This window comes from Vulpes lagopus, chromosome 24, assembly GCF_018345385.1.
Source record: "Vulpes lagopus strain Blue_001 chromosome 24, ASM1834538v1, whole genome shotgun sequence".
NCBI classification, from domain to species: Eukaryota; Metazoa; Chordata; class Mammalia; order Carnivora; family Canidae; genus Vulpes; species Vulpes lagopus.
The window spans coordinates 16,037,960-16,065,773 of NC_054847.1; the positions used below are offsets into that span (position 1 = coordinate 16,037,960).

Consider the following 27,814-nt stretch of genomic DNA (forward strand, 5'->3'; position numbering starts at 1 on the left):
TAAATAAAATCTTATTTTAAAAAAAGTCAGTATTCGCATTAAATTAAAAAAGGTAAGGAGGCCTTTATGCAAATTTCTAGAGAATCCAGAAATCTATGTTCTTTGTCCACATTTCTTCTCACATGATTCAAGGACAATTGGTAGACAGCTGGAAAATGCCAAGGAACTGAGTGTCTTGATCAACCTGAAAGGCAAGACTTGCATAAATGGCATGATGGGATATATTTGCTAGATTGCAATTTCCACAAGGGCAAGGTTCCTTCTAGTTTGCACATTACTGCTTTATTCTTGCTCAGAATAGTTCCTGTCACCTAGTAAGCCCTAAAAAATGTTTGACAGAGTGCTCACTTCGGCTGCACATATACTAAAATTAGAATGATACAGAGAAGATTAGCATGGCCCCTGCACAAGGATGGCATATAAATTTGTGAAGGTTCCATATTAAGAAAAAAAATGTTTGACAGAGAGATGAAAAAATGAGTATATGATTTCCCACCTCTAGATATTGAACTAGGTCTTGTCCATTCTTCCCAAATTGTAGTCACCCAAAACTTATTCCTAATAGTTGAACCATGTATACACACACACACACACACACACACACACACACACACACACAGGTTTATGTGAAAATACTTTTTTTCTTATAGTCTTTAAAATAAAATATATTCTTAAGTGTCCATAATCATTTAGATATTCTGCTCCAAAGCAGAGAAATGGACTAAATCTATCCTAAAAATGAAAATAGTTTCTATAGTACAATATTAAATTGATTTAAGAAACATTTTAATGTTAATAGGACATGGCTAAAATCATCCTCAAAATAGTTAATTTAAGTAAAGATCTTCATGGTTAGAGAGGGCACAAATGGAGCAGCATGGAGCTTTTCCTTGCTCCTTGACATTTGAGACAATGGGGTTAGATCACTGGAAAAGTTTGTGCTTCAGAAATGACCTCTTTATCAATCTTCCTGTTTGGAGTCTGTTCCCTGCCTCATTCCGCTCTCTAGCATGGAACTGGGCTTCTATCTAAAATGCAAATTGGGTCCTGTCACTAGCTTGCTCAAAACACATCAGTACTTCAGTAGCTCCTATCTTTTTAAGAGCAACTGCTTTTGGTCATTTGCTTATCATAAAAGGCCTGACTTTAATAGTGTCCCTCCTATGGATCCAGGCCCATTTCCCTGCCCCTCCTGGCCTGAAGCTCTGATAACACCAAAGTGGTAGTTGGCCTGAAGCTCTGATAACACCAAAGTGGTAGTTGTTACCTCACTGAACACACTGCATTAGTTCACACCTCTGGACCTTTGCTCATACCATTTCTGTCGTGTGCTGTGCTTTCCTCCCCTTTCTTCACCTTGTTGACACTCTCTCCCTTTAAGATGCATCAAGTCTTCTGTAAAGGATTCTTGGTTACATGCCCTTGGGTTATAGTCTAATATAAGCCTGAGCCTGTCACAGTATCTGTTACGTTACACTGAAATTAACCAACCACATGTTTGTTTCCAGCTCTACATTCTAAGTATTTCCATTATGCAAACCCCGCCAAAGTCAACTTTTGGCTTCTAGCACCTGTTGTGAAGTCAGAGGCATAGTACCAGTGGAATTAATGTGTACTGCACCAAATTGAGTATGTGACATCATCTTGCTCTTCTGCACATCCACACTGCCTCGTCTTTCAATGTGCTGTTGTAGCCTGGGAGTTTCCAGAAATCATCATCCTTTTTTCTTATATGAATTGATTAATTAAGCTACTAATACATTTCATGTAGGGCAGCAGCATTTTATAAATGGGTGCTAACAAAAGCTAAATTACTGGCACTGATCTATTAGTAAATAACATTATATTGAGGACTCAGATGGGAAATATACCCAAGCATAAGTTAGCTATATGTGCTAACACTTTTTTTTACATGCTAATACTTAAAAAAAATCATTATTTAAATTGCAAAGAATGTTTGCATTGAACCATCTCAGTTACATTGTGTAGTAACTAAACTTGATATTATTTGCATGCCTGGAGTCTCCTACAGATTTTTTTTTTTTAATTTAAGAGAGTAAGCAAGTTTTATAAATTCAAAAAATAATTATAAAATCATCTCTCCATGTCAATCTAGTATGACAACATATCGCCTAGAGAGATCTTCTTACGGCTGTGATAAACCCAGAAAAAAATATAATAGAAATGCTAACATTCCTTTAACAATGGTGTTTCTAGCTGGCACCTCCTATTATCAATAAGTATTGTGGTCCCCAGCCTCCAATTTCCAGACAAGGCAGTGACTTTTGAAACAGTATTCTCCAAAGCACAAAGCAGGCAATCTTTTTTGTCCTTCGTGCATATTTCACATCTTAGAACTGCCCCCTTCAATCTTCCCGTGTGCCACCTACCCACACATCCATCCACTGTATATCACTAGTCTTTACAATTTCTTCTGAGTTTAGTTTTGTTACTATGCTGAAATCTCACGCATAATTATGGGGAGTTGCTATGGAGATTTTGTGTGATTTGTCATGAAGAAAATCTATTGTGTTTGAGATAATTCTCCATACTAATGACTCGGGTACCCATTTCCCCTCATATTTTCTTTGGGATTATAACCAACTGCATATATTTGAATATATAGAAGCAAAAGTCATTTTATAAATAACACAACCAGAAAAGTTATTGAATTCACTAAGATGAAGCACTTTAGTACAGCCAGGCCAATTTCTCATGATTTAGGAACAACTTCCATTATGGCACTTTTCTGAATACCAGCTGATTCTTGCCTGCATCATTTTGGAAGAGATCCCACAGAAGCTCTTTTACAATTACATCTCTTGGAATTCTATCACTAATGGTATGATACATATTTTGGCTTTACCATCACTTAGAAAATATAATTTTGGAAAACTATGAAACTATTTGTGTTAAATTAAGGACAAATATAGTAAACTTATTAAAAATCATTTATTTGTCCTTTTATGTGAAGACATTTTGGAGGTGGGAGCTAAGGGTAAAACTAACTATTTGACATTAATCAAAAGCAATTCAGACTAATGACTGGAATCTGAACAATAGAAAGCAAATTTCACACCACCCCAAAAGGTTATAATTTTATCTTTCTCATCCCATCTCCCACCACCAGCCCCAGACAGAAGAAGTCCTGAAATATCACATCGATTATCATTAGACAACTCACATAAATCTCTCTTCTGGCTTCTAGATTGGCAAAGCTGATTTCAGGATCATGATTGATCTTTGGAGAGGAACCTTCCTAAGTTAGCTATAGGTGGAAGAGAATTTTGATGAATCCAGCAGTTTGCCATCAGAGAGTAGCATCTCAAGGATAAATAGAGAAGTTAGAGAAGTCAAATTTCGAATCAAAGGAAGACTAATTATAGAAACAATTCCTAGGCAACACTTTGTCTAAAAACATAACCAAGTTACTAATTTCCCAAACAACCAGTTCTGGAAAGGACAGGACACATGATCTTCACTCAGGGTAATTTGACACCATGGGTACCCAGACAGAAACCCAAATAGGAGCTTCTAGAAATAACAAGGAGGCAAGAGGGAGGGTGAATGGCTGGAGGGACCAAATGAGATGCTCTGGGACAGGTGAGATCAGATCCAATGCTTGTGTGGTCCATTTAAAGGTAGAACTGATAATCTTTTGTATAAATCAGGGCTGGTGAGTAACCTATAAATGAGGCAAAGAGGAGAAAGAACAGAAAAGAATGAGAGGAAGGTAGAGGAAAAGATAAACATCACGAGGGGCACCTGGGTGGCTCGGTCAGTTAAGCACCTGAGTTTTGGCTTCAGTTCAAATCATGGTCTCAGAGTAGTGAGATCCAGCCCCCTGTCAGGCTTGGTGCTCAGCTGGGAGTCTGCTTGAGATATTCTCTCTCTCTCTCTCTCTCTCATAAATAAATAAACATACAAATCTTAAAAAAAAAAAAAGCATGAAACTGACTATTCCCAGAGTATGATAAATGAAGGGTAAAAAAGAAGCCATGTAAGCAGCTGTGGCAAAGAGGAATTTAGGTGCCCTGAGAAAGGACTCCAGATCAGTCAAACACCAGGTGAGCCTGGACAGCAGGTGGCTCTTTTCATTGCCCTGATGGTAATGCAGTGAAGACTCTTCTTCCCAGAGTCTGAGGACTCTCCATGTGGGATGCGCCACTTAGTATTTTTAAAGTACTAGAGCAGGTGACAGGTCAGATCATGGGGGATTGTTCTCTGTGTCCCAATTAATCAGAAGAGAGAAGTGTTTCCAGAAACAGTAGACAATTGGTCATGGAGGAAAACAGGAGAGAGCTTTTGTAAGAATGTGAACAGAAAATAAATCCAATCTCAAAAGGCTGCTGTGTGGAAGATCATGGCAAATCAAATTTAAGCTGGGAAAGAATTCAGCCTCAGAGAGTGGAGCTAATAAATGCTTTGAGGGTCTTCATGGAAGATAAAAATTACCAGTTTAGATTCAGAACCATCTTGCAAATGGCAGGCATGACAAAGCAACAGTCAACCCCAAGCAGCAGACAGGGGCCTGCTGTGGCCCTTCAGATTTCAAAGGAAAACGGGGTCTTGTCACTTGGCTAACCAGGGCTGTGGTCCTTTTCTGGGAGTGTGCATCTGAGGTGAGAGGGAGAGCCTCACCCACCGCACAACCAACACACATAGCCCACTTTTTTTTTTTTTCATAGCCTGCTCTTAATTCAGGTAGAGAAATGAGAAAAGCAGAGACACTGGCAGTGAGACCTCTGGTGGCTTTAAAACTCAGCAAAGAACATGAAAGAATCTGAGAATGCAAGCAGTCATGTCCAGTTCAAGAATGTCTAGAAGAGGAAAGAGGATCATTTGGGGAGTAAATAGCTTAAAGTTTAGAAAAAGTCAGGAGGATTTGGTTGTCTCAGCCAAGAGGCCTTAAGCAAAGCAGCAGAGATTCAGGATTTCCTCAATATGCAAAGTCCTCTTTTTATGGACCCACAAAATTTTAATAAATACTTTTAAAGATTTTATCTCATTTTAGTGGCATAAAAATGAACATTAAGGGTATTCTGAATGTATTAATAATTAACATCTTATCAAATATTGCCATGTGGTCCAGAATCTTCTTTGTACTTTTGTCGACAATGACCTTATTAAAAGCTAATATAAAAAGAACAGAGGTAGACCTAATGGGATAATCCTCCCATAAATAAAGGCAAAAACAACGTATTTACATGTGAAACTAACAAACAGTATGTAGCTTGAAGGGTGGAAATTGGAAAGACAAGTCAGACGTCTTCCATCACAAGACTATACAAGGCAGCCAAATGCAAAAGAACCCCGTCCTAATAGAAAAGAGCACAGAAGCAAGGTACAGGTCTAGCAAATGTTTCAGCAAAATAGCACCATCTGCCATTCAACTCATGAATTTTATTTGGTTCTGTAATTAAAGGAGACTAATAAGCAACAGGATGTGTGGAAGGAAAGACCAATGATCAAGGAAGAAAGAAACAATAAAAACAGTGTCAAAAAGTCCAGGGCAAGCCATGGCTTACAAAACCTGGTGAAATCCACAGGGTATTAGGTTGCAACTCTGTTTAGAGTCAGATGAGAAAAAAGATGGAATGGACTTACTGCTTGATGCTAATATAGATGCCAGGGAGAAAGTAGGATCATTCAATTCTCGTATTGCTTCCCCCTTTGCTATCAAAGCAAATGATCTCCGAGTTGAAAAGAAGAGGAAAACTTGAAGCCCAAGATAAGTGAAGAGATCCCAAGGGAGATCAGCAAGCTCCTCTGCGTAAATCCAAGTCTCAACAGTAAATTAGGATAATAAATGGACTTCAGATGGGACGTGGAGGCACTGCTGGCGATCTTTGGGGAGTTATGACAAGTCAGAGAGGCTCATAGTAAGGGCAGGAAAATGTGTTTATTTTTTTAAGAACATTTCAGAATTTTTTTCTCAAAGTCAAAGGAAAAAGGTACATATAGGAACTACAAATCAGGCTTTCTAGGCTGATCCCCCTTCAAAAAATATTTCTAGAATGCAATGTTCTAAGAGTGTGTGAATGGGGCACCTGGGTGGCTCAAGTTGGCTGAGGGTCTGACTCTTGGTTTGGGCTCAGATCATGATGCTGGGGTGGTGGGATCAGAGCACCGAGTCTGGCTCCCATTCAATGGGGAGTCAGCTTGAAGATACTCTTCCTCTGCCTCTTCCCCCCACCCCCACTGGCATGTGCATGCTCTCACCCCCTAAGATAAATAAATGGTTCTTTAAAAAAAATAAAAGATAGTGTATAACAATTAGAAATAAAACCAATGGCCCCTCTGAGGTACAGGGGCTCCCTAAGAACAGCTCCCATTCATATCTTTTTGGAAAAAGGCAACAAGACTGAGAGGCAAAGTGAATCTGAATGTCTGCTGAGTGTTTAATAAAGTATTGCTTGATGACCAAGAAGCAGGACACAGAAAAGGGAACTAGATGATCGTCCCTGCAAAGTGAAGCCACAGATGCATATTGCAGCGTCCTCTGCCTCATACCTGTGCTGAGATCATGTGGCTGAACTTCACGAAGTGCCTGGGCTTGGTGTCAGAAATTTAAAGCTGAGTAACTGCTTCACCTCTGATGAGTGCAAGGGCCCACATATCCCGGGCACCGCCTGTTTCTGCAAGTCAAGCTTTACTGGAACACAATGGCATGTATCTGTTTGCCTGTCGTCTGTGGCTGCTTTGGCGTGTCAGTGGCAGAGGACGAGCAGCAGCAAAGACCCTACAGCCCACAAAGCAAACAGATGTACCACAGAGCCCCTTACAGAGAAAGTTTGTCAACCCCCTCGTGAGCCACATAAGCCAGGATGGAGCATAACCTCTTGATACTCATTCTCATCCCCACATTCGTAGAGTCATAGTAGCAAATGCTTCTAGGGCTGTGTAAGGGAATAATGTATGCAAAAGCTCTTCTCAGACTGAAATGTGCTATCCACACAGAAGGCACATGTTTTTATGAGCTCTCTGCTTCTTCAAAGATTAATAGCAGGGCTTTGCACATTAAAGACTTGCCAATCTTCAGTACATAGGAGATCCCCAAAATACTGGATGGGCTTTTAGGTGAATGGATGGATGGATGGATAGAAGAATGGCTGGCTGGCTGGATGATACTAGTAATTACATCTTATTTGGCAGTGACTAGGTGCCAAGGAGCTGTTTGGAACACAATAGCTTGTTTTATCCTTGTAACAGACTTGGTGCCTTATTTACATTTTACTGCTGAGTAGAGGAAAAGAAATTTGGACAGTCACAATATCAGAAGCAACAGCCAGTGTGTATAAAGCACTTACAATGTCCCGGTCACTGTGCTAAGTGCTTGGTAAATGTTACTTAACTGAATCCTCTCAGCTCCCCCATGAAGCAGGTATTAGCAGCAGCAGCAGCAGCAGCAGCAGCAGCAGCAACAGCAGCATCTGACACTTTGAGATGAGAAGACGGAGGCCCAACAAAGCTAAGTAATTTCTCAAAGTCACAACACCTGGCAGGTGGCAAAACTAAAGTTCAAACCCTTGTCTTCCTGACTCTTATGCTCCAACCATGATATGCTGGGGCAACCAATTTACACTAATAAGCCTAAGTTCATTGAGAATAAACATCAGGTCTTGTTAGAATGACTTAAAAATGAACCCACTTCAAGGCTCATTTCAAAAGGAACCTAGAAGCAGCTCCTATGCAAATTGTTTTTGAAAAACTTTTTATTTTGAACTAACTTTGGACTTAGAGAAGAATGGCAAAAATAGTACAGAATTCCCATTATATTCCTCATCCAGCTTCCCCTGATATTAAGATACAGTATGAATACAGCACGGTGGGAAGAACCAGACAATTAATATGGGTATAATACTAGTACCTAAAGAGCTCACTCCAGTTTTCACCAGTTTTTCCACCAATGCCCTTCTTCTGTGCCTGGACCCCATCTGGGATCTCACTCTGCACCTAGTTGTTACCTGTCCTCAGACTCTTCTAGTCACTAACAGTTCTTCAGTCCTTCTTTGTCTTTCATGTTTTTGACATTTTGGAAGAATATCGACTAGCCATTTCTTTAGATGTCTCTGAATTTGGGTTCTTCTGATTCTCTTTTTCCTCATGACCAGACTAAGGCTACCTGTTTCGGCAACACCCCCAGATAAAATGTTGTGTCCTCAGTGCATCATACCAGGGGACTCGTGTCAATACGTCTTATTATTTAACAGACTACCATCTCAGTAAGCTGAAATTCACGCAGCCTAGTTGTTAACACACATACACACACACACATGCACGTGTGGGTGTGCGCATATAGATGCAAATCTCATGATAGTTCCAACTATGTTAGGAAATTTTTGAGCAAAAAGAATTACTGTTAGTCCTATCTTTCTCTCCGGTGGCTACATTATTGGAATAGGCCTGGGTTTACAGAGGCTATGAGCACCCCAACTTGATTTTTTCCACCTCACCATCTCCCTGCTGGCTGGGAAAGCATGTTGACTGGACTCTAATGTGTGCACCTACGCCTCAAAGCCAAGACCAGCTTGGGTCATGCTCCAAATATTCATTCAGTGTCCCGATCTCCTGTCCCACCCTTGTTGGATAATGGACCCAGGAAGAAGAATCTTCCAGAATCCCACCCCTATACTTGGCCAAATAATACAAATATATACTTTGATTCTATATTTAGATTGAAAGACCTGAGTCTGGGACGCCTGGGTGGCTCAGCGGTTGAGCGTCTGCCTTTGGCTCAGGTGGTGATCCTGGTCCTGGGACTGAGTCCCACATCAGGCTCCCTACTTCTCCCTCTGCCTATGTCTTTGTCTTCCTCTCCACATCTTCATGAATAAATAAACAAAATCTTAAAAAAAATAAAAAAGAAAGATTTAAGTCCTCATAAGACAAGGGGAGTTGATTTTCTCACATCTTCAGCAGCACATAGTCAATTTCAAAATTGCAAATGAACACAAAAAGAGCTCACTGTGAAAATGCTGAAAATCTATCATTCCACTCACACGGGAATAATTATGGAGGCTTTTTATTTATTGATCTGATTTCTATAAGTTTCCCGCATTTCAATATTTTTTCTCTCATCTTCTTGTTAGATTTATATTGTCTGAAAACTACACCTTCATTCAATTTGAAAAGTGTACTTTCTACAATTCAGTCACTGTGAGTCAAAAAAGCCTTTAATAATTAAAGTAGCAAAGGGCACCCTGCTGGCTCTAAAATACTCAGGTAAGATGTAAGCCATCAATATTTCTATGGAAAAATGCCTTATTCAACAACATGTCCTTATTACTTTATAGTCACTTTCCTGATAGCATGCATTTAAAACACATAATTAAAAAAATACAGGGGGAAAAAGAGATTGGTTCTTCTTAACACCTGCTTTAAAAAACTTGCAGAAGTAGGAAAATTAGGGGCACCTGGGTGGCTCAGTGATTGAGCGTCTGGCCTTTGGCTCAGGGTGTGATCCTGGAGTCCTGAGATCGAGTCCCATATTGGGCTCCCTGCAAGGAGCCTGCCTCCCTCTGCCTGTGTCTCTGCCTCTCTCTCTCTCTCTCTCTCTCTCTCTCTGTGTGTGTGTGTCTCTCATGAATAAATAAATAAAATCTTTAAAAAAAAATAAAGAAGTAGGAAAAGCAGTTTAGCACATATTTTGAAAATTTACCTTTTGCTCTTAAAAAAAAAAAAAGAGGGGGATGCCTGGGTGGCTCAGCGGTTAACCATCTGCCTTTGGCTAAGGGCATGATCCCGGGTCAGGGATTGAGTCCTGCATCGGGTTCCCTGTGGGGAGCCTGCTTCTCCCTCTATGTCTTTGCATCTCTCTGTGTCTCTCATGAATAAATAAATAAAATCTTTTAAAAAAAGAAAGTTTACTTTGTGCAATTTTTGATGAACATTTTAAGTAACAATTACTGTTTCGAGACCCTTTCATTAGAAATTGCTTATCAAGAGTAAGAATAAGGAAGATAAAGTCAGAAATGTATTAGAGATTTTAAAGGTAATATTTATTATTTAAATCTTAACTATTTTAATTAAATACCAGCAACTAAATAAACACTTATTTTGATGAAACTTCCTTTTGCAGTGCTTATTAAATTAAAATGACACTTTTAAAATTATAATATTCCAGAAATTAAAAACAGTAAGGAAGCATATGAAACAACTTACTGATTTAATAAGTCTCTGAAAATCACGACATGAAGGGACTTGAAGGGCCGCATGGTGTATAAATTGGTATGATCTTTTTGAGGACAATCCAACCCTATGTAGAAAAGCTTTCTTTTTCTTTCTTTCTTTCTTTTTTTTTTTTTTTTTTAGAAAAGCTTTCAAGTACATACTTCTACTCCCAGGATTCATCATAAAGAAATGGTAAGGCAAATATAAAATAATGTATATGGATACATATTCACTATGGTTTTATTTGTACAAAAACATTGAAAATGACATAAGTAACCCAAATAGAGATTGGTTAATAAATTTTAAGACATGTGGTCTTGAACTTTTATACGCCCAATCTTGAAATAACATGAACTTCCACAGAATTCCTTCTAATTCTCTTTGTATGCTAAATATGATCTCTTGTTCATCTGACCAGAAAAGAAACTCAGACCAAAATAATGGCAGAAATACCACAACAAACCCCCTCCTGGCTGTGGAATGGTGGCACTCTGCCTGGCTAGTGAGCCAGGACAAGTGGCTGCTGCCTGGCCTCCTTGATATCTCAGGGCCTGAGCAACTGTCAACCTTTATTGAGGCTGTTTTCACCAGACCATAGCAGAGGTGACCTTGGAGTGAGTGGAGGAGGGACCCAGAAGACCGATCTCCAGGTTCCCCTCTAGGGAGAGGGGCTTGACTTTTATCTCAGCCAAGGAGTTGGTTTTCTAGGTAAGATTTTATCTGAAGATGTTTTCTGAAGCCCAAAAAGAAAATACAAGTTTGAAAACCGTTGCTATAATGCCCAATACTATGATGATGATGATGACTAGTGACTTTTTAAAAGCTTTTGATTCCTGTTAGTTAATATACAGTGTTACATTAGTAGTGATTCAACAAGTCCATATATCACCAGTGGTCACCACAAGTGTCTTCTTAATCCCCATCACCTGTTTCACTCATCCCCACCACCCAATCCCCTCTGGTAACCATCAGTTTGTTCTCTATAGTTAAGAACGTTGAAAAAGAAAACCAAAGCAGGAGGCATCACAGTGCATGGCCTCAAGCTATATTACAAAGCTGTGAACATCAAGACAACATGGTACTGCCTCAAAACCAGACACATAGATCAATGTAACAGATGAGAAAACCCAGAAATGGACCCTCAACTCTAAGATCAACCAATCTTTGACAAAGCAGGAAAGAATTTCCAATGCAATAAAAACAGTCTCTTCAATAAATGGTGCTGGGAAAATTGGACAGCCACATGCAGAAGAATGAAACTGGACCATTCTATTACATCTTACACAAAGATAAACTCAAAACAGATGAAAGACTTAAATGTGAGATAGGAATCCATTAAAATCCTAGAGAAAAACATAGGCAGCAACCTGTTTGACCTCAGCCACAGCAACTTCTCTCAAGACACATCTCTAAAGGCAAGGGAAACAAAAACAAAAATGAACTATTGGGACTTCATCAAGATAAAAAGCTTCTACACAGCAAAGGAAACAATCAACAAAACAAAAAGGCAACCTACAGAATGAGTGAAGATATTTGCAAATGACATATCAGATAAAGGGCTAGTATCCAAGATCTATAAAGAGCTTATCAAACTCAACACCCAAAAAACAAACAATCCAATAAAAAAATGGGCAGAAGACATGAACAGACATTTCTCCAAGGAAGACCTACAAATAGCCAACAGACACATGGAAAAATTCTCCACATCACTTGTCATCAGAGAAATACACCACGTGAGCTACTACTTTACACAAGTGAGAATGGCTAAAATTAACAACTCAGGAATCAACAAATGTTGGAGAGGATTGGAGAATTCCCACCTCTTGCACTGTTGGTGGGAATGCAAACTGGTACAGTCACTCTGGAAAACAGTGTGGAGGTTCCTCAAGAAGTTAAAACTAGAGCTACCCCACGACCCAGCAATTGCATTACTGAGTATTTACCCCCAAGATAAAGCTGTAGTGAAATGAAGGGGCACCTGTACCCCAATGCTCATAGCAGCAACGTCCACAACAGCCAAACTGTGGAAGGAGCCAAGATTTCCTTTGACAGATAAATGAATAAAGAAGATGTGGTCTATATATATATACAATGGAATATTACTCAGCCATCAGAAAGGATGAATACCTACTATTTACATTGATGTGGATGGAACTGGAGGGTATTATGCTGAGTGAAATAAGTAAATCGGAGAATGACAATTATCATGTGGTTTCATTCATATGTGGAATATAAGAAATAGTGAAAGGGTTATAAGGGAAGGAGGGGAAACTGAATGGGGAAAAATCAGAGAGAAAAAAAAAACATGAGAGACTCTTAACTCTGGGAAACAAACTGGTTGCTGAAGGGGAAGGGAATATGGGATGAAGTGATTGGGTGATGGGCATTAAGGAGGGCATGTGATGTGATGAGCACTGGGTATTATATGCAACTGATGAATTATTAAAAACCACATGTAAAACTAATGATATATTCTATGTTGGCAAATTGAATTTAAATTAAAAAAGAAATATAAAAGAAGAGTCTATTGTTACTTTATTTTTTCTAACAAGAAAAACAAAGTGCTAATTTTAGTCATGGGATTGAAGATCTCATAAATTTAGAATAGGACTACAATCTCTTATTCAAAACCCTCTGTTCCAGATAAAGTTTGAATGTCAGAATATTTGATATTTATCAGGCAGTTAATAGAGAAATATATTCTTTATTATGTATCACTGCTAGGAAGGACTTGGGGCAGTAACTCACAGTCAAATACCTTCACATTTTTGAAGTGAAACATAAAATGTCTGTACCAAATGAATTACATAAAACCCATACGTTGCCTAACACTAGTTTGTATCATGTTTTTCTGCCAACTGAACCAGGCCAAACCTTAAAATATAAAAAGTAAAGAAAACTTTTGACTTCTAGAGCCTGTTGGGTGTTGGAATTCTGGCAAAGGGACTGTGTGGAGACAAAGCTGGAATTTGTGAAGAGATGAAAGTGGAGGCTTCAGCTCAGTCAGATGCTGATTGAACTGAAGCCAGTAAACAAATGTTCAATTAGAAAGACAAAGAGTCACGTGGAAATTTCTGTACCAAAGGCAGAAATATCTCATCAAGATGACATACTTACATACTTCTTTCAGCACTCAGCAGGTACATCTACTCTGATGTTATTCTCTAAAATATGTTTTTAAAAAGGACTACATGTGGTTTAATATACAAACAATTTGGCAATAAGTTGGTAAAGTGAAAATATATACTTCCCTTGTGAAGTGAAAAGTGCACTTTTTTAAAAGTAAAGATTTATTTATTTATTTTAGAGAGTGAGAAAGAGAGAGCATGGGGGAGGGGGGTCCAAGAAAGAGAGAGAGAGAGAGAAAGAACTTCAAGCAGACTCTGCACTGAGCCCCATGCAGGGCCCCATCTCATGACCCTGAGATTGTGACCTTAGCCAAAACCAAGAGTCAGACACTTAACCAACTGTGCCACCCGGGCACTCCTAAATATGTGCATTTTGGACTGTTAAGCAGGCAAAGCTGATAAGAAATAAGTATTTCCCCATTATTAGATAAACAGATGATTGATAGGTAGGAAGATAGATCTCTTACCCATGAGTGCACATGTATTAAAATAAATATATGTGAAATGATAACTAACAAAATGTGAATAGGCTTTACCTTAGGGTAGTGCACACTCAGCTGATTTTTAATTTTTACTTTAAGGGTTTCTGTATTGTGTAACTTTTTTTTTTTTTATTAAGAATGAACAGTTATTTTTATGGAAATAAATAGCTCTTTACTTTGTTGAAAAATATAATTATTTGCAGTTTATATATAATTTAGATCCTCAGGGCTCAAGTAATTCACCTAAAGTCACAGTGTTAATTTGCAGCAAAATTGTTTTTAGACTCAAGTCCTTTAACTTCTAGCCCTGTGTCCTCTCCATTTTTCCAGGTTACGTTTCAAAATGAGGTATGAGTTATGGTCCCTGTCTTAAAAAAGCTAATAACTGAGTAGAAGAGATGATACATATAGATAGAAAGCAATGAACAAATAATACAAGATGCTATCTACTTAAGTAACTCCTGCAAGTCCTTTTGGAATCAGTGGGGGTGGGGGGCACATACAAATCTCAAATAAAAGAGGATGAAGTATAACAGTAGACCACACCTATCACAAGTCTCAATGAATTCAGAGGAGAAGATTTAGAAGTACCAGAGAAAGCTTCATGGATAAAAGATGGATATGCTTTAAAAAGGTCAAGATCAGGGAGGTTATTCCCACAAGGACATATCCAAACTGCATGGACGATGATTGAAAGCAGAGCTAAGATGCATCTGTGCTGGGGAGGAGGAGGAACGGACTATTACAGGTGGAGTGGGGCCAGGTCATGTGAGGTTTCAGAAGCCATGCAAAGAATGGGTTAGATCTGAAGCCATGGGCAATGTTAGCAAGAAAACCGTGTGACAAAAGCCAAGTGACTGGTGTGAGTCATCCAGCAGTGTGTAGGATGGATTGACAGGGGGAGATGACAGTGCAAGGGGTCAGGTACGGGGCTGTAGAAATGATAATGGGCCACGCAAATTGACAAAGGATCAGAATCAGGGCTGGAAGTCAAAGGCTGAGCCACAAAGATGCTAAGGTTTTGAATGAATGAATGCCTTTGAAAACAGTGATCCCTTGACAGAGACAGATGATTTTAGTTAGATTCACTATCTCCAAAGGGAGAACAAAGAATTAAAAAAGCATTACGTGGTCCTGTTCATTAATAGAATCCTGTGACCATTTAGCTTTGTAGATTTCAGTACTGAAGCCAATTGACCAATCAACCTTTCAATATTCAACACAGTTTGATTCTGTCCTGAAAATTAAGCCATGCTTCTCTCATTATACCCAGCTATCACAAGGCAGGGCTAGGCCCAAATTAAGGAACACAAGACAATACTGATTAAAGGAAAACAACAATTAAGAAAAAAAAAACAAGCAAAAATCTTCGAAATATAAACACCAAATCAATAGCACTTTCGTTGCACAGTGGAACAGAATCTTATGCGGCTTGAATAGCATTTGAGTGTTTTCTTTTGGTTTGTAAAAGAGAAAGGATAGATTAGAAGTATAGAGAATGGACGAAAATGTAAACAGTTGTGTCTTCCCTATGTATGCTTGGGTATTTTATGTTTTGTTTGAAGTGTTTTTTAAGAAATGATTTATTATCTCCATCCAGTCTGCCCCAACAGGGACACCTCCACTGGGTCAGCGTGGCCAGTTTAGCTGGGATCCCACTGCCTCTGAACCTTTAAACAGACAGTGCTTTGAATTTCATCTCAGGGATCAGGTCACATCCAAATCCACTTAACATTTCACTGGTATGGTTTTTGATGTCATTGGAGACCTTGATGAAATTACAATCCTATTAGTCACGATGGGGGAAGACAGGAGACCTTAGGTGGCTAATGTTCCATTCATAACAAGAAAGAGACGTTTAGCATTTGTAAAGGGCATTGATTTCTGATAGTTCCCTGAAGAACAAGGCTCAAGTGAAGAAATATAACCAGAAAAGGCTGGGGAAAGAAAAGACAGAAAAGGCAAAGCTGCACTTATCCAAACAGTTTAACCCTGTATACTTTTTACAACTTCACTTGGATAAAAAGAATTGCGTATTCATGTAAATGTGAGTAAGAGGAAGGGCAGTGCAGTGCAGGACAGGAAGGACACAGCGAGCTCCACAGAGATTCCGTTACCGAGAAATCTGGGAAATTGCACTGAGCCCTTGATTGATGCCAAGGAGGTGCCTCTAAATATAAAGGGTAAATGGAGGTTACATGGAAAGGACTTTTAATCTGGGTGATAAATTGCCAGATTCCATTATGCTTAATGAGTCTCATCAATGCATAGCTAGACTCAAGAAAATAATAAGACCCCTTTCAGCCCCTAGTATAAACAAATTAGAAGAATTAATAATCAAAATCCTATTAATGTGTATGCAATTTCAGGAAGTTAATGAACTTAATTTAAAGAGTTTGGCTAATGTATTTTTAGCATTTAAAAAAAAAATGCCAGGTCATCAAAATGGATTCATTCTTCACTTTCTTTTACGCAAGTATGTCCTGTGTAAGGCTTAAAGGATAACATTCCTTTTGGTTAACTCTTCTCCAGGGAGAGCCCTGCTTAGCAGTTCCGGGATATGACAAAGAGTGTCACAGGCCCCACGATGCTTAAGATGCTTATTGACCTGAAAGTAACAAATGAGATTCATTCAAGTGAATTTGCCCAGCCTCATAATATGCCTCCTAACCAAACAGGGATGACAGGAACACATTAGATTCTCAGTTACCAGTCTGGAAAACACAAATCTTTTGATTCTCAATACACTCTCGGGTAGGAAACAAGCAGGATCTGAAAACAACTATGTGTACGTAGTTCAAAACAGCAGCGGTTGTCTCTCATCAGCTAAGACCCCTGGGCCTATACAAGAGAAAATCTGCTGGTTTTTTGCATCAACAAATATTTGTACAATATACCATCAGTCATGCATTAGAAATCAGGCCCTCACTTCTAGCCATTAGGATTCTTTTAAGCCATCATTTAAGAAAGAATCTCAATACTCAAGCATATAATCAAAGCATGTGGGAGGTGAGAAAGAAGGTAGCCCCTGTTTTGTAGTTAAATCCCTAGGCGAAGAGACACAATCAGACATCTGTGCTTAGTTAGATTTCCATGAAAATGAATGCCATGTGCTCCTTAATGCAATGTGAAATAACATAACTCATGGTTTTCGAATGGTACCAAGGGGCATGGAGATTGTTGGCAATGATGTCCGCTTCAGAAGTTAGGAACAAACCTGTTAATAATGTTACCAGATAATACGCATAGAGTCTGGCACACAGTCAGCACTCAATAAATATTTCTTCAAATTTGAATGGAAGAGTGACCTCTTTTATATGCAATCTGCTATATAAAGTTGTACATCCTCTATTTTACTATAAAAATAATAGATGTTCTCATGCACATCTGCTTCAACCTCTGAATCAATAAAGACTGAGAGCCAATCTCTCCTTCTCAAACATTTTCCCTCTCTGGGCTGCTAATGTGCAGAACCAGGTTCCCCCTGGTTCTGCATCCCAACCTCTGAGTATTATGCTAGTGGGCTTCCTTCTCTTGTCACTTGTTGCTGCCCCTATCCTGTTCATTTTCTTTTACAGTTATTCACAGAGTATCAGGTTTCAAGGCCTCAATAAATGTCTTTATGCAACCCAGTCCTTTAATAATACAAACACACCATTCCACTAGATTTTATAAAGGGTGAAGAGTGGAATTAATCTAAAGCCTGTTTCCTCAGTTTTTATGCAATAGAGTTGGGTAAGAAATGAATGCATACATTCAAGGTTAATGATTTTAAGGTGAAATGAGTGAGCAGGACAAGAAAAACCATAGAGAGGAAAGAGTGTTGTGTTGCTGCTGGCAAAGAAGCTAAGATTTGAGTTTGCCCTGAAGGGTAAGATTCATGTATGGACAATTCAGAAAGAAGAGAGTATCGAGAAGGTCAACTACTACAAGCAAGGATGATGAGGATGGGAAAGTATGTGGCTGGTTTGGGGGCAGCGAGGAGACTGCTGTGTCTGCCACAAGGGTTTTATTATAGGAACAATTAGGGAGATGATGGGCAGGTGGATGAACCAACCATAAGGTCCTTCAAATGCTAGATTAAGGAATGAAATGTTATCTCATAGGAAAAAAAGGAACAATGTATGATTTTTAGCACAGAAGAGATTCAATAAAAATGGTTTTCTGCCCCTATTTTCTTTGACTGGAGAACACTTCCTCAATACCTCATCACAGCATGCTTTTCCAAAACCCCTATTTCTTTTCCCCATGTCCAGGGGCTCAGCCATCTCTGTTAGCAGCAAAAACATCCTTCTTGGATTCAGAGGCTGATGTCTTGGAAGTATCTTTGATGTTTGTATCTAACATCAATGCCAGGTGAAGAGTCGATGACCAAGATCACATTGGGGATGCTTTAAATAAGCATATATTCCTAGACCATATTCTAGACCAACTGAATCAGGACAGATTTGGGGACCCAGGTCACTCACTACCTGTATATGATGAATAAAATATTTAATCTGGCTACTCCTTTTCTTTTCAATGACCCCATTTCCCTTTAAGCCCACTGCCATCGCCTTAACACAGAACTTTCTCATCCATGGCCAGTTACTACCACAGGCACCTCTGGGTTGCATCTTCCCCTCTAATATCAGCATCCTCTTTGTAGAACACTCACTGGGGCTCTGGGAAGCCAATATAATTGCAGTTCATACCAGGGGTGCCCAGATGTCTTAGTGGTGTGACTGACACAAATACTTCCCCATTAGGGTGGGAAGGCAGTTGAAATAACCTTATGAGGAGCTCAGAACAGTACCTGATGACTCACTCAATCTGGATATAGGCCACTCTAGTAGCCCTTGGTAATAATCCCTTGTCCTTTAGGAATGCCACTCTCCAAACAACTCCTAAATGAAGATACCTCCTGAGATAGCCCTCTTTATGGTGGCTTTCCCAATCTAATTTTGAGAATGATGCAAACTACATAGTGAGAAGCAACCATGTTATGATTTCAAAAGTCTTCTCCTTGCTCATCCCAACCTACTACACCCCCATGAGCATCTAAAGTATCTTTAAACCATGACTGGTTTCAGCTCAATGACATTCAATTGACTTAAGATTCACTCTCTTTAAATGTGTTACATTTCCCAGAACTCTTTTAAGAGGTATTATTTAAAATATATGGTTGACTCTTGAACAATGTGGGGCTTAGGGTCACCAATTCTCTGCACAGTCAAAAATCTGTGTATAACTTTGACTTTCTAAAAATGTAACTCTTATAGCCTACTATTGACTGGAAGGCTCACTGTTAATATAAACAATGGTTTAACATATATTTTATATGTCACATTTATTATATGCTGTATTTTACAGTAAGTAGAGAAAAGAGTATTAAGAAAATCATAAGGAAAAGAGGATACATTTATAGTACTATGCTATATAAAAAATAAGCCCACATATAAGTGGACCCATGCAGGTCAAACCAATGTTGTTCAGGGGTCAACCGGAAGTTAAAAGAAAAGTTTCTGGAATCAGATTCTCCTGGGTTCTAGTCCCAATTCTCTGCTTGATTTGTGTGACTTTGGTTATGTTATATAAACATTCCAAATCTCAGTCTCCTCATGTATAAAATGGGAATGATAAAAATGTTACCTAGATTATAGGGCTATTGAGATCATTTAATGTACATACTTGTCAAAAGGCCCAGTACATGGTAAATACGTCTAAATTTAGATATTATTAGTATCCCATTGTGTTTTTATGCTTCTATATTACTATAAAAGGCATTTATCCAATCCTTACTCAGAGTGTTGAAGGAAAATGGCAGAAAGAAACTATAGGTGGAGGGTAGCTAAGGTAGGATAAAGGGTTATTGTCAAATGTCAAATGATGTATAGAAAAGATGGCAGGAGGAGAGGGAGAATGGACGCCAGACCTAGTTCGTGTCAGAATTTGGGGCAGGAGTGGCCCTGCCTTGGGAAATGACTATGTGAGCCAGATTCACTTTCTAAGAAAAAACAAGATTTTATCTGAAAAAGATGAGTGTAGATAGGCTGAGAGGACACACAAGACAAAGTGTTTTTAGATTCTCAAAAGTCTCTTCCTGGAATTCACAGAAAAACTTTTCATTTCCTTAGGAGATAAATATATTGTTTTTAATTTTAGAAAAAAATTAGTTTATAAGTTTATAAACTTATAAGTTTATACTACACAAAACATAGTAGTATATTTATCAATACCAATGCAAACAATTCTTTTGTGGTTAAAGGATTAATTTATATTGGGGGAATAAGGATAGACTACAGGCATACACATATCACACATATATAGCCTTGAAAACACCAGCAGGAGGGGAGAGGCAAATAATATTTAGGTTCAAAAGCTCCATAGAAACCCACTGTATTTTCTTGGTAGAAAAATAAATGAATAAATTGCACATTATCAAATAGCCTCTCCCTTTCCAAACATAACATTCAGCCTCTAGAAAATAAAAGAAGTAAATAGCAAAATGTAGTAGTAAAAAGTATAGCACACTTTGTCTTTCCCGACAACAAAAACTCAAATTCATGAACCGAAATTTTCTTGTATTTCCACCATATGGCTCCCTCTTTTCTTTCTTCCTATAATACCGCTGACTCACACATAGTTTATTTCCCCTCACACTTCACTTACAGGTCTCAGTACAGATTAGTAAATGTGATGCCATCATTGGAAGAAAAATGAAAGAGATTTGTTCATAGAGGAAAGTGCTCTGACCCTGGACCTGTCAAATTATTAGTTTAAACAAAATCACTACAACTCCATGGGCCTTAGTTTCCTATATGAAAGTGAGAATTCAAGTGAGATCCCTGAGGCAGGGCTAGGGCCCAGTAATTCCTGGATGAATAATCCATGTGGGCCTAAATGGCTGGCCTCTCCCACCTCATGAGGTCTGGCCTGTACCTGAGGCCTACAAAGCTCCCCCACAACCATCCCCCACCTCTCCTCATCAGTCACTAAACCCAAGGAGGTGATTTGGGGCTCATCAGCAGCAAATGCAATTACAGCAGTTCAACAGTGTTGGCTGAATGCCCTCCTTTCTTTTGGGAACTTCAGGTTTCCCATTCCCACACCTCTCCATTGCCATAAAGACTGAGCAACCTACATGAATCCTGATCATCGATATGGAATTAAGGAAATTTATCTGCGAAGCAGGATTTGCTCCTTCTCCATCTGCATCCTATGAGGGGTCAGAGAGAAAATTCCCTGATGTTCATCACCGTTCATTGTCTTTCCCAAGAAAAGGAGATTTGTCTTCCTAGATTTTGACCTTAATATTGACTCTCTCTTCTCCTGTGTTATCCTCCTCCTCTTAGCAAATCCTTTCTCCAGAAAGGACTGAGAGTTGCCTTAGTATATAACCTGTACCCAGGCTGATGAATTACCTGGCATATTCTATCCAGTTGGGCACCCTATTGTTAGGAAATACTAATGAGGTTTTGCCTTTGATTCTCAGAGGATGAGAATCCTCCAGGATGGTGGTTCACTCTTCTCCTCAGATCTAGGTAGGATAAGTCTGCTTTTCTTGGATCCAGCTACAGTGCCCCACCTGTTTAGGAAGAAATTTCTTTCTCAACAATACACTTCTGGTCCAGTTTTGCACCTTCATCTATAGTTGATCCTACTATTCTTTCACCAGCCCATCTTTTTTAGGCTCCTTCTAACCAGATAAATCCTCTTGATTAACTTCTCAACACTTTCAAGACTTTCTCAATTGATGAGCACATTCTAGTTGCCTTCCAATGGTTGAAAATGTCTTTTCTTCTTTCTTCTTTTACATCCCCTCTCCCACCACCACCACCACCCAAGTCCATCCTATCTCCAGCCAACCTCAGGTCACATAGATGGCAAACCAGTCACAAAATAAGCATGGAACTTACTTTTCTCTATTGTTGGTCTTTAGGGAAAGCAGAAGCATCTCCAAAGTACATTACAACAAGATCCACACAACTGGAGAAGTAATCAGCCTCAGGAAAACACTCATTAGACTTTTGTGCCTAAGGCCAGATTTACTGTCTTTCCTCTTCTCAGAAATACTCAGAAGACTTCTGGAATTTCATTAAGGATAGACCCCAAAGCCAAAGTGCACTCCAACAACTGGATTTCAAACTCTTCTGAATGGGACAACTCTAAGTTCATAAAGTCAGTTACTCTCCATCTCTCTGCCCTTCTTACATTATTGCCATATCCCTATGGGAGGCAAAGAGAAGTAGTATTTCTGGCAGTGGGACAAATCCCTAGGAGAGACTTTACATGTTTGCAGGTGGAAAATTCTCCTTTTCCAAGTTCCACTATCATTTGAAGTGGTATATACTCACTCAAAAACGTACTGCTCTCATGATCTTATGTTCTCTTTGTAATTTTAGAGCTTACCTACCTTATTTTCTCACATTCCAATATGGTATTAAATTGTTATTTTTCTAGGGCATTAGTAATATCATAAAAAGACAAACGTAGGCCAGAGGTGGTCAGAATTATGAAATAAGCCAGATGAAATTAATCTAGCATATATTTAAATATCTGGGAAAATGGATAATAACCTGAAAGCCAATATTTTTCAGAGTGGGCATATAAATGAACACAGGAATTTAAAAAGGGAAATGAGTTTAATGCCTAAAATACCAGCACAAGTAGGAAAAAGTACGCTTTAGAAATGTGGCCATTAAGACAAAATCAGGGACGCTGGCTCCCCAGGACCAAAGGCCTGGCTCAGCATTCAGGGAAGTGTGATGATCCCCACCAAAGGCCTGGCCAAAAATAAAAGAAAAAAGAAAAAAATGAAATCATGCACAGGTGCAATAAGAATAAGTAGAAGGCATCAGAGTTTCACTTTCAGTAAAGTCTGGCACACATTATCAATAAATATGCAACAAATATCTGATGAATGAATAAACGAATCTATAAAGAGGTAGGTATCAGAAACGGTGAATTATCCCAATATATTGCAAATGTTATCTCAAATTCAGTATACTCAAACCTACCAAAAATCAATGATTAATAAGGGGATGGTATTAGTAATCAGGAACAAATTCAATAAATGGTAATTGACAAGTGAAGCTCACTCAGCATGGTCACCCCCAACTAAATCCATGTGTGATGGGGTATCACTACTTACTATGCACATAAACCAGGACTCTAGGCATCATCCTCAACTCTTCCTCTGCCTCCATTTGCTAGGGTACCATGCCACCAGATTCTCTTGGATCTACCTTTTAAATATTCTTGAACAACATCCCCTTCTTTCCATCTTCATGGCCACTCATACAACTCTCTCCATTCAAGCCTCAATGAGACCCTTGCAAGCACTTCCTCTACCTGCTTCATATCCCCTCTTCCCCACTCTCCAAACTACAGCTATGGTGGCCTTTTGAAAACAGATTGGATCACCACAGTCTCCTGCTTCAAACGTTCCAGTGGTTGCCTGTGGTCCGCAGCAGCATTAGGTATCACTGGGGACACATGTCTGAAATAAAGACTACGTTGTCACTGATATATCCCATTCCCATAGAGAACCTGGATTCCTTTTTGGACAAGCACACACAACCTCACAGCTCTATAGAGGAGCCTGAAATCAATTCTGTTCATCTGGCAGCATGAGCAGAAATGCCTTAGATCTCATTCGTAGTGTTTGGTAATTCCTGAATTAAAGGTACCAGAGAAATAAAACAAATTAAAAAAAATCCTACAGGTGAATGCCTTGTCCTGCATCTCTGGGTCACCAAATCTGTTCCCAGACATTGTACACTTTCACTCATCTATCACCATCCACTGGAAACCAAGATATCTCTATTTTATCCCTTATTTTAGCTTAACACTACCAAAATAATATTCAAAATAAAAAATCTACCACAAAATCCAACATTACTATTCATTCCAAATTACTATTACTACTACTACTAATAATAATAGTAATCACTATTAATTACAAATATATAAATTATTTGGGATTAGTCAAACTTCCAAATTTTTAAGTGTGTCAGTGAATTTTGAAAAGTACATAAGTTTAAATAAATACAGTAAAAATGTTACAAAACCTTATTAAATTCTTAGTGAAAGCTGCAGCAAAGCATTGCCAACAACTACACTATTTAAAGTTCACTAGGCAAGTAAGAAATAAATTATTCCCATTGCCATCCTTTATCTGGATCAAAAGCTGGGAGGAAAAGCAAGAGGAAAATACTCAACTAAAGTATTTCACATAAAGAGCCTTGAGATAGAGGTAGAGCAAAGGAAGTTAGAAAATGGGTTTAAGGGGTGCCTTAATGGGCACGTGGGTGGCTCAGTGGTTGAGCATCTGCCTTTGGCTCAGGTTGTGATCCTGGGTTCTTGGGATTGAGTCCCACATCAGGCTCCCCGCAGGAAGCCTGCTTCTCCCTCTGTCTATGTCTCTGCCTCTCTCTTTGTGTCTCTAAATAAATAAATTCTTTTAAAAAAGTAAAAGGAGTGCCTTAAAATCTACCTGGCTAGGTATCCAGTGCACACCCCTTAGTTACCCAGAAACAATTCACAGATCACCTACTATATACAAAGCAGCATAAGGTTTAGAGTGAAGGCAGCATTCTGAGTGTTCTAAGAACACACATGATGTCAGAAGCCAGCCAATCTATAGGAAGATGGAAAGGGTAGTGAGAACTGGTTAGGACTAGCCAGGGAGCCTGCAAAGGTACAGCCCCAAAGCAGCCTCAGTACCATGAGTCAAGTGAAAGCTCTGACCCAGGCAGGGAGCAGGACATCGGCTAGCACCAGGGGTCGCTTTCACAACTCACCCTGAATATCAGCAACTACAGGGAAAGCAAGCTTGGGCAAAACTAGGGTTTCTCAAGATGTGATATATACACCATCAGGGTTTTATGGGGCAACTGCAAATAGTTCACAGAATAACAGCTATGTATTTATTCCAGTGCATATTAGAAAAATACATACATAAATAATGCTAACCTTTTATAATACTTTTACAATGAAGCTAACCTCATGATTTTATTAATATACTTGCTTATGGTTATGCTAAATTTTAAAAAGTTGATATAATTAAAAATTATAAGTGAAGTAAATGATAATACAGGTCTTACTATCAACTAGTATAGTATAGAGAAATCATAAAGATCATACGCAAATGACTGAAGTTTGGAAAAATGTGAACTTAACCAAAGAGAGAAGGCATGTCAGTAAAATAGAAAAAAAAATCTAATACTAGCATTAAAATGATAGTCTTGGAGAGATTTTTTTCCCTGCTTTTTAGATAAACTACAGACACAAAACAATCTGAATTCTTACGTAAACTCTCAAATTTCCACAGAATTATTTTGGGGAATCCAAATCTAAGTTCTTAGCTCCCATTTGACAATTTTTGCATCCAGTTGCACCAGAAGGGGTGGCTTCCCACCAAAGCATGTAGATCACAGCTTGGGGCTGGGGACAGGAGTGGCAGGTGTCATTTACCTGGCCGACCCTCCTCCCTAGGCCTCCGCATCCCAGCATAGGGAGTGGCCCAGAGCCCGGAAAGGGTATCAGAGGAAAGCAGTGTGTGCCACCTAGGAAATTAATTGAAAAGAACAAAACCTCCCCCAGCACTATCACCCCGATTCAGAACATCTTAATTGCAGAGAGCCTAAGCTCATTAAGTGCTGCTCAACCGTTGTCAGAAGATTATCAAGTATTACATTTAAAACCTATATAGTCTTTACGCTTCCTGATAAAAGTTTGTGAGCGTATTTTTTCAGAAGCCCAGGCTGAAATGATTGTGGAGTGGTGATTTGTTAAGGAGCTTATCCTACCAATGCGGCTGTGAGTAATTTATTTCTAATTATTTCAATAAGCAAGCTATATAAGAAATCCGAATAACAAAGTAACTTATGCCACAGAAGAATAAATCCTGGTGCTCTCAATGTCCAGATAAGTAACCATGCTATTAAGAGCTGCCTCGTCAAAAACTGTAGTTTTGTATAATGATAGAGCTCTATTTACATAACATGCCATAGGTGTCTAATGCAAAATGGGGTTTGCATATAACCTGAGTTGAATCTGCAGCATGAATTCATAGGCCACCTCTGCATTGGTCGAAAAACATTATTTCACACTCCATCGCCCTAACAAATAAATTCATAAAGCTTACCGCTATTCCTGTAAATCCCGATCTGCGTGGATCTCTCTCCATTCAAAACAGTAACAACTTCTTACTCTTGCCCTTGCATGTCCTTTGAAGCACTCCCAGAGAGAGAATTATTCTCTGGACTGCCCCACCCTGCATCTGACCTCCAGATGTATTTCACCAAACTGGATTCTGGCCAAAGCTGGGGAAGAGATCTCACGGCTAGTGATGGTCTCATCCTTTCATCTCAAATGAAGGAGGAAAGTTACTAGGGTTTTTTCATCCTCTTTAAAAACCCACAAAATACCAAGTCTCATCTTTCCACAATAAAATTGCAGTAAAGCAGTCCAGGCTCTTTATTTACTTGGATTGTCAGGCAGGGACCGTGGCCTTCTCATTTATTCACCTTTATAACCCTAGTGTCTGGAACAGGTAGAGAGGTGCTCAATACATGGCACAGAGCTGGTGCTGAATCAATATGTATAGAATAGATGACCAAGCATTATTAATATTATATCCCAGATCTGAGAATATCAGGGCACCTCAACGGTCTGTAAAATGCATCAGGCTTGTATTTAGTAGGGATCTCATATGGGTCTCAGTGTAAGGGATTCTGTAAGATTTAAAGGAATAAAAGTTGGGATATATGGTCAGACCAAAGGAACCAGCTCAACACAACTAAAACACTTGCAAGCAAATACATAGTTTGTGCACTTATTTGGAAAGATGTTAAAAACATTATATTTTAAGTGTCAAGAAGCAAAGTACAGAAATATGAAAGAGAAAGGAAAGAGAAAATCTTCACTTTTGCTTCCATTGAATCTCATCCTGGGGGACTTATAATCTAATTTCCACTTTGTTTTTCCCTCTAAAATCTTTATTTGTGTGTTTATGTTAACATATAGACAGACAAGATTTACATAAGCGCAGAAAAGTCTAAACTGTTCACACTGACTAATGATGTTATTGAGGGCTAGGGGTTGGGACCAGGATTTTTTTTTTTTTTTTGCTTTCTATTTTATGTATTTCTGCATTGTTGGAATTTCTAACAGTGAGCAAATATCATTTTTAAGCTAAACAAAACAACTAAAAAAATTTTTTTTAAAGCTATAATTAAGTAACTACATTTTGTGGTATATATTGAATGTTCTATGAGCTCAATAAAATGTCAGTTGTCTGGAATGCAATTAACCAAAGACCTCAATCAATTAATATCTTTTCCTGCATTACACTCTTAGGAAAAAGAAGCAAATCATATAATTTATATTGAGAATTTAGGGAGTATTATTTGTTTAAAAAAAGCAGTTTTTAGGGTATGGCTAAATTCTAATTTACCTACCTCCATCTTTGTGTGCAATTATTAGTGCTATTTAGACATTTGCTATTCTATGTATATTCTCAGACAAGCAGCTTGTCAGAATCTCTGGCCCCATCCAGACCTAGTGAATCAGAATTTCTGGGGTAGACTCCAGGAATCTGAGTTTTAACAGGATCCCCAGCTCATAGGTATACACATGAATATTGGCAAGCACTAGTACAGAAGACTAACTCTGAGCTCCTGTATGATTCTCAACCCACAAAGAAGGAGTTATTTCCATTAAATTGTCCTTTTAAAGATTTTGTTTACTTATGAGAGAGGGAGAGAGAGAGAGAGAGGGACACCTGGGTGGCTCAGTGGTTGAGTGTCCGCCTTTGGCTCAGGGCATGATCCTGGAGTCCCAGGATTGAATCCCGCATTGGGCTCCCTGCATGGAGCCTGCTTCTCTCTCGGCCTGTGTCTCTGCCTCTCTCTGTGTGTGTTTCTCATGAATAAGTAAATAAAATCTTAAAAAAAAGAAAGAAAGAGGGAGAACATGAGATAGGAATGGAAGAGGCAGAGGGAGACATAGAAGCAGACTCCTCACTGAGCAGGGAGGCTGATGTGG

The 27,814-nt window shown here is 38.9% G+C and overlaps 1 protein-coding gene and 1 non-coding gene across 8 annotated transcripts in view; one reads left to right on the forward strand and one right to left on the reverse strand.

Annotated features, from left to right (window-relative positions):
• The window catches only part of NCKAP5 (NCK associated protein 5), a 947,236-nt gene that overhangs the window by 647,499 nt on the left and 271,923 nt on the right, over nt 1–27,814 (reverse strand). The gene's annotated exons all lie outside the window — the stretch shown is intronic.
• On the forward strand, nt 341–446 carry LOC121482192. The gene has a single exon (XR_005985548.1). It is a non-coding gene; the product is annotated as a U6 spliceosomal RNA (small nuclear RNA).